Below are 8,934 nucleotides of genomic sequence, written 5' to 3'. Positions count from 1 at the left end.
CTTATAAAATACTGCCATACGCAACAGCTCCCATACGGTAGTTTTTATGCCGAAATGAAAGTGTAAAATGATCTTTCTTATGTATGCTTTATGTATCGTGTTAAAAAGTGCGCACACTTGTGAGTAGTGGCCAACCTTACATTGCGATTTGTTGTAAGTTTTCTATTCTTGATTGCCGAAGACGTAGGGTAAGGTCGTGAGGTTTCATTTTGATTTTTTCGAGATTTTATTTTTCGCTTAGGGTATTTTTAGCGAGCTGTTTGTGAGTGTTCGGCTAGAGCGTTAGAAAATATTGCCGCGTACCATGAATGGGTTTGTTTATTTAATGTTTATTTTTACTGCCCGGCCACGACCGGCTCTGTTATCTGTGTCCCAAGCGAAGCCTGTCTTCCATTCTTCATTTTATGCCGCACTATCTCATTCAGATAAGCAGGTTGTTTCGCCTTAACTACACTAGCCCAGAATAATCTTCTTTGATATACAATGTTCTGGATGTTTATCGATGGTTCCAGAAACAATCCCGCCAAAAGATAAAAGCCTGCAGAGGAGACACCGCGGCATTCGATTCGACGACACTCGCCTGCGCAAGTCACTTTGTTGACCGCTGCTTCGCTTCCTCTGTATTCTTTTGAGTGATTAAGGGAGCACAAGTTCGCTCCAATAAACATGTTCCTCCTTCAACACAACTGCGTCGTCATTGGCTCCGTGACATCTGGTAGGTGCGGGGTACGCACCCTTCATGCTCCTTACATCCTCTGGAAGCCGCCAAGCCAGTCTAACAAGAGCCATCCTCCGCCTTCAAGGTTTACCACCCGAGCTCCATTTACTACCGGAGAAAGCGAAGAAGGAAGACGTCGCAACCCGCACCATGGTCCACCAAACCAATCCTCCCCTCCTTCTGCAGCAACCTCGGGGCCCCCTCATTCTGAGAATCCCCTGGTGAATACCCGGAAGAGTGTCTGGAGAAGCTGGAGCGCGTCCGAGGTTTCAGACGATTGGACGATGAAGAAACTATGATGCAAGTGTTTTTCTGCCTCGCACACTCTGCTGAAGTCTGGTTTAAAAATCACTAGAGCTCGCTAACATCATGTAGCATGTCAATAGCGGAATTTTTGAAAACATTCACAACTGTCGTAGGGAAAGAACGAGCTGAGCTGTTGTTCCAGACGCGAACCCAATACCCTAATTAAGGTGTTGCGGTGTTCGTTGACGAGATGAAGATGCTGTTCCGACGAGCTGGCCCCGAAATGGCAGAAGAGAAGAAGGTGGGCTTTCTGGTGCGGGGCGTTAAACAAAAGCTCTTCGCATGACTTACTCGCAACCCTTTCAAAACCGTCGCTGAGTTTGTGACCGAGGCTTCTATGATCGAGAGGTCCCTGGACATGCGTCAGAGGCAATACGATCGACCACTGAACGCGTTTTTGGGAAACCCCGTCAACGCCCCTAGATTCGCGACGCAAGACTTGCGGGAAATGATCCGCGCCGTAGTTCGCGAAGAACTGAGGAGGCGTTTCCCAACCACACCCCCGCCCCAGCTCGCCTCCATGACCGACGTGATCCGAGAAGTGCAACTCGCACTGGGGACTTGTACGCCGCCGAAATCACCCCGCGAACGACAAGGGATGAGCTACTTCGCGGCTGTTTGTCGACCCAGAACTGCTCCAACCCATCGTCAAGAATCCCAGCCGTACCACCATCCCTGTCGCCACGCCACCCCCTGTAGCCCAAAACCCGACGCCGAGGACGACCGACGCGTGGCGAAAGCCCGATAATCTCCCGCTGTGCTACCACTGCGGCGAGGGCGACCACATCTACCGTCGCTGCACTGACAAGAGGCTCGGTTTCCGAGGATTGTCCGTCGACGGCTCACGCCCCTGACCGGGCCAGCGGCCTATTCAGATCGACGAATACCTGTCCAACACCAACCGATGACCAGCCCGCTTCAACAGTCTCCCAACACAATACCCGTACCAGTCGCCCACCCGCCGTAGCACTGCTGACTTATCACGTAGAAGGTCCCCCAGCCCACGCGGGGAAACTAAAAGCAGCAACTTCTGGAGGTAAAGTTGCACGGCCACGGAAAAATGAAAACCCTACAACAACGCAGCGAATCGCGGAAGACCATACCCTCAGCCCGACCACCCGATCTAACCCTGACATGACTCCTGAACACGACTACAGCAAAACGGCGCGACGTGTACCTGACGTGACCACACCTGCTGTTGCAAATAAGACGAAGACGACGACCAATAGTGGCCGGCCGACAATACGTACAAGCAGATATACGACGCCACGACGCACCTGGAACTTGAATGCGGCGTCCGACGTTCAGATGTCCATCGACGGCTTTGATGTAGTCGCCCTCATAGACACGGGAGCCTCCCGCTCTGTTGTGAGCGCATCAGTCGCGTCTAAGCTGAAGAAAGTTACAACGAGATGGGACGGTCCGCACATACGCACATCAGGAGGCCACCTCGTGACTCCAAGTGGAACGTGCACATCGCGCGTCACCATATACGGCACAAACTAGCCAGCGGCGTTCGTCGTTTTGCCTAACTGCTCACGTGACGTAATTCTCGGAATGGGCTTTTTGTCGGACAATGGCGCAGTAATTGTCCTACAGGCCCCGTCTATAACGTTTTCCTGCGATCACTGCGTTACGCCGAAACCGAACTCCGAACACCGGGCTGCTATAAGGATCGCCGACGATCATGTCACCCTGCCATCTCGCGCAAGCTTGATGATCAGCGTCTACTCTGAAGATGCGGTTTCTGACGTCGACGCTGTCGTTGAGCAGGACCGAAGGCTGCTCCTCGGCCACGGTGTTTCTGTCGCAAGAGGCATTGCGCACTTTAAGGAACGCCATCTATCATTTTGGTCACAAATTTCACCGACGAGTACCAGCGTTTAAAAAGGGGCGTTGCAATTGCGTCCTCGAAGAAACGCAAGAAGCAAGTGACGTGATCGCGGGTGCCGAACTTGAACGCGCACCCGAAGACACCTTCAAGCTTCCGAATCCCTTCCAAGTGAATCCGGCGTTACCGCAAGCAGAACGGAACAAATTATTGGCTTTGGTGCGTCGTTACAGTGAGTCTTTTTCGTCGAAGTCAACACTACATCAGACACTGCAGCGAAGCACCGAATAATAACTGACGATGGAGCCCTACCTACCAGACAGTCACCGTACCGCGTCTCTTCAACAAGCGGGAAGCCATCCGAACTGAAATCGATTACATTCTCAGCGGCGCCATTATACAGCCATCGAAAAGCCCCCGGGCTGCGCCGGTCGTACTGCTGAAGAAAAAAGACGGCACATTAAGGTTTTGCATTGACTACCGGTGACTGAACAAAATCACCAAAAAGGACGTGTACCCCCTTAAACGAATCGACGAGGTCCTCGACCACCTCTGCCATGCGAAGTACTTCTCATCGATGGATCTGAAGACTGGCTACTGGAAAATTGAAGTGGACGAGAGAGACCGAGAGAAGACCGCAATTATATCCCTGGACGGTTTATACGAGTTCAAGGTGATGCCATTTGGTATATGCACCGCGCCAGCATAGTTTGAAAGAGTCATAGACACCGTGCTAGCTGGCCTGGAGTGTCACAGCTTCCTCGTATACATGGACGATGCTGTGGTATTCACCCGGACCTTCTACGAACACCTCGCAAAGTTGGAGTCTGTACTCGAGGCCATTCGTACGTCGGGGTTAATGCTGAAGCCCAAAAAGTACCGTTTCGCTTACGAGGAGCTCAAGCTTTTGGGCCACGTCATCAACGTCGCGAGAGTCCTACCTGATGCGGAAAAACTCATTTCATTGCGAACTTCCCAAGGCCGAACAACATGAAGGGCGTGAGAAGATTTCTCGGACTGTGCCCATTATACCGGCGCTTCGTCGCAAACCTCGCACGCATTATCGAGCCACTCACACACTTGACAAAAAATACCACCCCTTTTGGCTGGGAAAGCGACCAAGAAATCGCATTCTCCGAGCTGCGAAAACGCCTTCAAAGCCCGCCGGTGCTAGCTCATTTCCACGAAGACACCGAAACGAAAATGCTTACGGACGCCAGTGATATAGGATTAGGTGCCATACCCGTCCAAATATATAGCGGTTGCGAAAAAGTAATCCCCTTTGCCAGCCGTGGTCTGTCGAACGAAGGGAACATCTACTCTGCGTCTGAAAAAGAGTGCATCCGTATAATATGGGCGATTTCAAAATTTTGCTCATACGTGTATGTTAGACCATTTAAGGTTGTGGCCAACCACCATGCGCTGTGTTGGCTCGCCAATTTGAAGGACCCCTCTGGCCGCCTTGGGCGGTGGAGCTTGCGCCTGCAAATGTTCGACGTTACAATCGTCTATAAATCCAACAGGAAACACTCCGACGCCGGCTGCCTGTGCCGCGCTCCCGTCGACCCACTACAACAAGGTTCTGATGAACACACCGCGTTCTTCGGAATCGTGACAGAGAGCGACCTGGCCGCCCAGCAGCGTGCTGACCCCGACTTACGCGTCGTAATCGACTACCTGGAAGGATGAAACGTCGCCGTGCTTAGGACCGTTAAACGCAACACACCAGTATTCAGCTTGAAAAACTCCGTTCTCGTGAAGAATTTCAAACCCAGAACGAGGACGAATTACCTTCATGTCATCCCCGCAAACCTTCGTGACGAAATTTTGAAGCGTGCTACGACGACCCGTTGTTCGGACATCTCGGCATAGTCCGCAGAATTGGAAAAATCAATGCGAAGTACTACTGGCTCCGCCTTACATCCGATGTCACCCACTACGTCCGGACCTGCCGTTACTGCCAGCGACGAAAAAGGCCACCTACGAGACCCACCGGACTTCTGGAGCCGATCGCCGTCCCATCGAGGGCCTTCCAACAGATTGGAATGGACCTTCGGAGCCCGTTCCCTACATCCCAACCCGGGAACAAGTGGATTGTCGTAGCGACAGGCTACACGACACGCTACGGAGATACCACCGCTTTTCCGAGGGGGACTACACAAGAAGTTGCAAATGTCTGCATAAGCCAATGTGTGCTGCGACATAGAGCCCCGAAAGCTCTAATCACGGACCCCTGAACGGCCTTTACTGCAGAGCTCATGCAAAGAATATTACGCTAAAGCTATACGGATCACCCAAGGACGACGGCGTACCACCCCGAAACGAACGGACTAAAAGAACGACCGAACCGGGCAATCACGGACATGCTGTCAATGTACGTCGACGCTGAACATAAGACTTTGGGCGAAGTGCTCCGGTTTGTCACCTTAGCGTACAACACGGCTACCCAGGAAACTACTCAGATAAAGCTCTTCGAGCTTTTCTACGGAAGACGGCCGACTACGACGCTTGACGCCATGCTTCCACATGTAGAAGACGACGACCTCAACCCCGAGGTCAAAGACACCTTCAGCGTGCCGAGGATGCCCGCCAGCTCGCTCGAGTTCGTGGATGCCGAGCGCTACAACCTCCGACGGCGAGACGCCGAGTACCCCCCAGGGGATCGTGTTTGGGTTTGGACTCACATTCGACAACGCGGACTTCGGGAGAAGCTTGTGCGACGGTATCTTGGACCCTATCATAATATACGACGTGTCGGCCAACTTACCTACGAGGTGATCCCCGATAATGATTACGGTACATCACGACGACGCACGCGCCCCGCCATCGCCCACATGGTCCGCTTGAAGCCCTACTATGCAAGATAACGGACTTTTTTTGTTGTTTTGGGGACTGTCTTTTTTTAGCATCGGGTCGATGCACTCTTAGTGGAGGGGGGGTTATGCCGCGAACCATGTATGGGTTTATTTATTGTTTGTGTTTACTGCCCGGCCATGCCCTTCTCTGTAATCTGTGTCCCAAGCATTGCACATCTTCCATTCTTCCTGTTGATGCCGCCCGGGCTATCTCATTCAGATAAGCAGACTGTTTCGCTCTAACGTCACTAGGCCAGAATAATCTTCTTTGATCTAGAATATTATGGATGTAAATCGACGGTTCCAGAAACACTCGTGCCGAAAGATAAAAGCCTGCAGAGCAGACGCCGCAGCATTCATTTAGACGACACTCGCCTGCACAAGTCACTTTGTTGACCGCTGCTTCGCCACCTCTGTATTTTTTTTAGTTGTTAGGAGATTAGTTGGAGTACCAGTTGAAGCAGTTGGAGCACGAGTTCGCTCCAATAAACTTGTTTCTACATCAAGACAACTGCGTTTTCCTTGGCTCTGTGACAATATGGCGGATACAGAAATTACCTTGGCTTCTGTAAAGCTTAATGCAAAACCTTTTTACCGGGGAAGCTAGCTGAACAGGAATACTGTGATATTAGTTGAGTGGGTATATGTTTGTCTCGACAACATTCAATGCTGGCTGCTTGATTTCTAATTGATTGTTCGGAAATAGCTAACCTGGGTACAAAGGAGCAAACTACTCACGGATTTCCACACTCCATTTTCATGACTAAACAGTAGCGAGAACTGCTTTTCCCGTGCAACTCCAGCCAAGTACCTTCATTGTTAACATGAACTGACATACTTCGAATAGTGGTTACAATTTTTAACCAGCTGCTCTAAGTCACAAAAGATATTGAAAACTATACAGACTAAAGAACGAAAATTGAATAAATATTCAGATATTATCAAAAGCGTTTCAGAAGGTCCTGCACTTTCCAATACTAAAATTACTGAAACACACACTTTGCCCTACGTCTCATGCATGAAACTTACTCTCACTTAAAACAAGACAGTTCTAGAAATTGCAGATTCAAATCGCTTAAGATTGATTTATTGTCACGGGTTATTCGAAGTGTCGGTTTACGACCAATCGTGCTCGTCGTCTATGTCAGGTATATTGCCGACGACTGTCAAAGCAGGCATGACTAAAGATACGTGCAGATGAATGCTAATTATACAACAGGGATATACATTTACCTTGATTATCGCCTGATAAAGATTTGTAAGAGCATTGAGTGAGTGAAAGTTTATGCACCATGAATAAGTACTCTAAAACTCTCAGTAACACAAAAACACAACACATTGCATCTTGATTGCAAGTATTATGTCGCCAATATGATCATCAAATTTATTACCAGTGTGAAAATATGTAGCATTGACTTCACTCTATACACGGGTCATTCACAACGACAGTATTCTGCAGCAAAGTTCATGAGTAAACGGCTTGCATCTGAACGTTAATTCGAGATGTATGGGAGACTGCGTGAATTGTTTAAATTTCGCTTAAAAAATATACTTTGGAAAAGAATTGCAGAATTCAGCGTAAAAGTTGTCGTTAATTCTCTTTTCACATTTTAAGGGCCTTTTCCTGTTTCGAAAAGCTAGTGTAATGTGGCTTGGGCGAATTGAAACTATGTCAAAACTCAAAATCATCACCTCTATTGCTAACGTTTATTTACTCGGAATAAATTCTGACCTGAAAATTGTAACTGGAGAAAGTGCTGACCCCAACCATAAGAGAGAAATACGGCGCAGAATAAGTGTGGGCTGGAGAGCCTTCGGAAAGCTATCACAAATAATAAAAAGTAACCTACCTGTGTCACTCAACAGAAAAAATTTACAACCAGTGCCAACTGCCGGTAATGACATAGGGAGTTGAAAATTGACGCATTACTGAAAAACTATATTGCAAACTTATGTTGGCTCAATGGGCCATGGAACGAAGAATGTTGGGAGTGACACTCAGGGATAAGAAACCAGCTAACCGGATCAGACAAAAAACTACCGTTGACGATAACAGAGTTCAATAAAAAAAGAAATGGACTTGGCCGGAGATGTGAGACAAACCAACCACCGGTGGACCATTAGGGTGACACAGTGCTTACCAAAAGATGGCTCTAGGAGAAGGGGAAGGCTGACGGCATGACGGAGAGAAGAAATATGGAATTGCGGGGGCGAACAGTGGACTTTATTAGCACAGGACAGGAGTGAATGAAGGTCAATGGCAGCGGCATTTGCCCAGCTTTGGAACTGAGAATTTTGATGATGAAGACAAAATGGGGATCCTCCCATTACCGAACTATATTTATCAGAGGAAAATCAACCGAACAAAAGTACTTTGAAATTTTTACGGGATATGTTGACCATTGGAATAGAGAAAAGAGGACATCGAGTGTGTTTGACACAAGGTTTGGACCACCAGTGTACTGCACTGTTAACTGTGCCGTTCACACTACCACCCTTTGGAGTCGAGACGTAAACGTTGTTCAAATTTGTTATATTTGACAGCACCGTAAGGCCTTACATTCTATATATCTGAACAGTCTGAATAAAATTTGCGGCTGACTAACCATTGATTTACATTACGTATTCTTTAATTGGGAACGTCGAAAGATATTTGAAGGCTTAAACGATAATAGAGCATAATCTACAGATGCTTCATTACTATAATTTGGAAGGAAGAAATATGGGTTACCGTTTGTGTTGGAAAGGGTGGATGTCAAAAGAATATGAATCCGCAGTGAGGAAAGTAATAGACCACACTTGAACCCTATCACATTGCTAGGTGCCTTCGCTACAGGCTTCTGCTGGCGGTAAAAGGGTACGCTGGTGGTACTGATCGGGGAAAGGTACACAGGGACTTGTAATGCGAGCACTTGGCTACCCAGGTAGCACAGAAAACGTGGCCACCCTTTGGCTTATTTTTGGCCGATGCTTGGCCTGTTTGGCCATTGGCTAAGTTTGGGCTCCCAGAGAACTTATGTTCTTTGGCATGAATTTGGTGGTTGAAAACTTGTTTGTTTGGCCAGCCGCGGTCTATGCACCAACGGCAAGCGTCTGGCCACGGAGAACATGTTTTGTTTAATTGTCACCATACGTCCGACGACGAACAGCACGCGTCCGTTCATAGAAAACTTGTTTCCTTTCTGGCTACGTGAGGTCGGAAGACGAACTTCAAGCGTCTGGCC

The sequence above is a fragment of the Haemaphysalis longicornis genome, unplaced genomic scaffold (assembly GCF_048455015.1).
Source record: "Haemaphysalis longicornis isolate Haplotype H1 unplaced genomic scaffold, Haemaphysalis longicornis Haplotype H1 scaffold_11, whole genome shotgun sequence".
NCBI lineage: Eukaryota > Metazoa > Arthropoda > Arachnida > Ixodida > Ixodidae > Haemaphysalis > Haemaphysalis longicornis.
Note: the sequence above shows the minus strand (reverse complement) of the source record.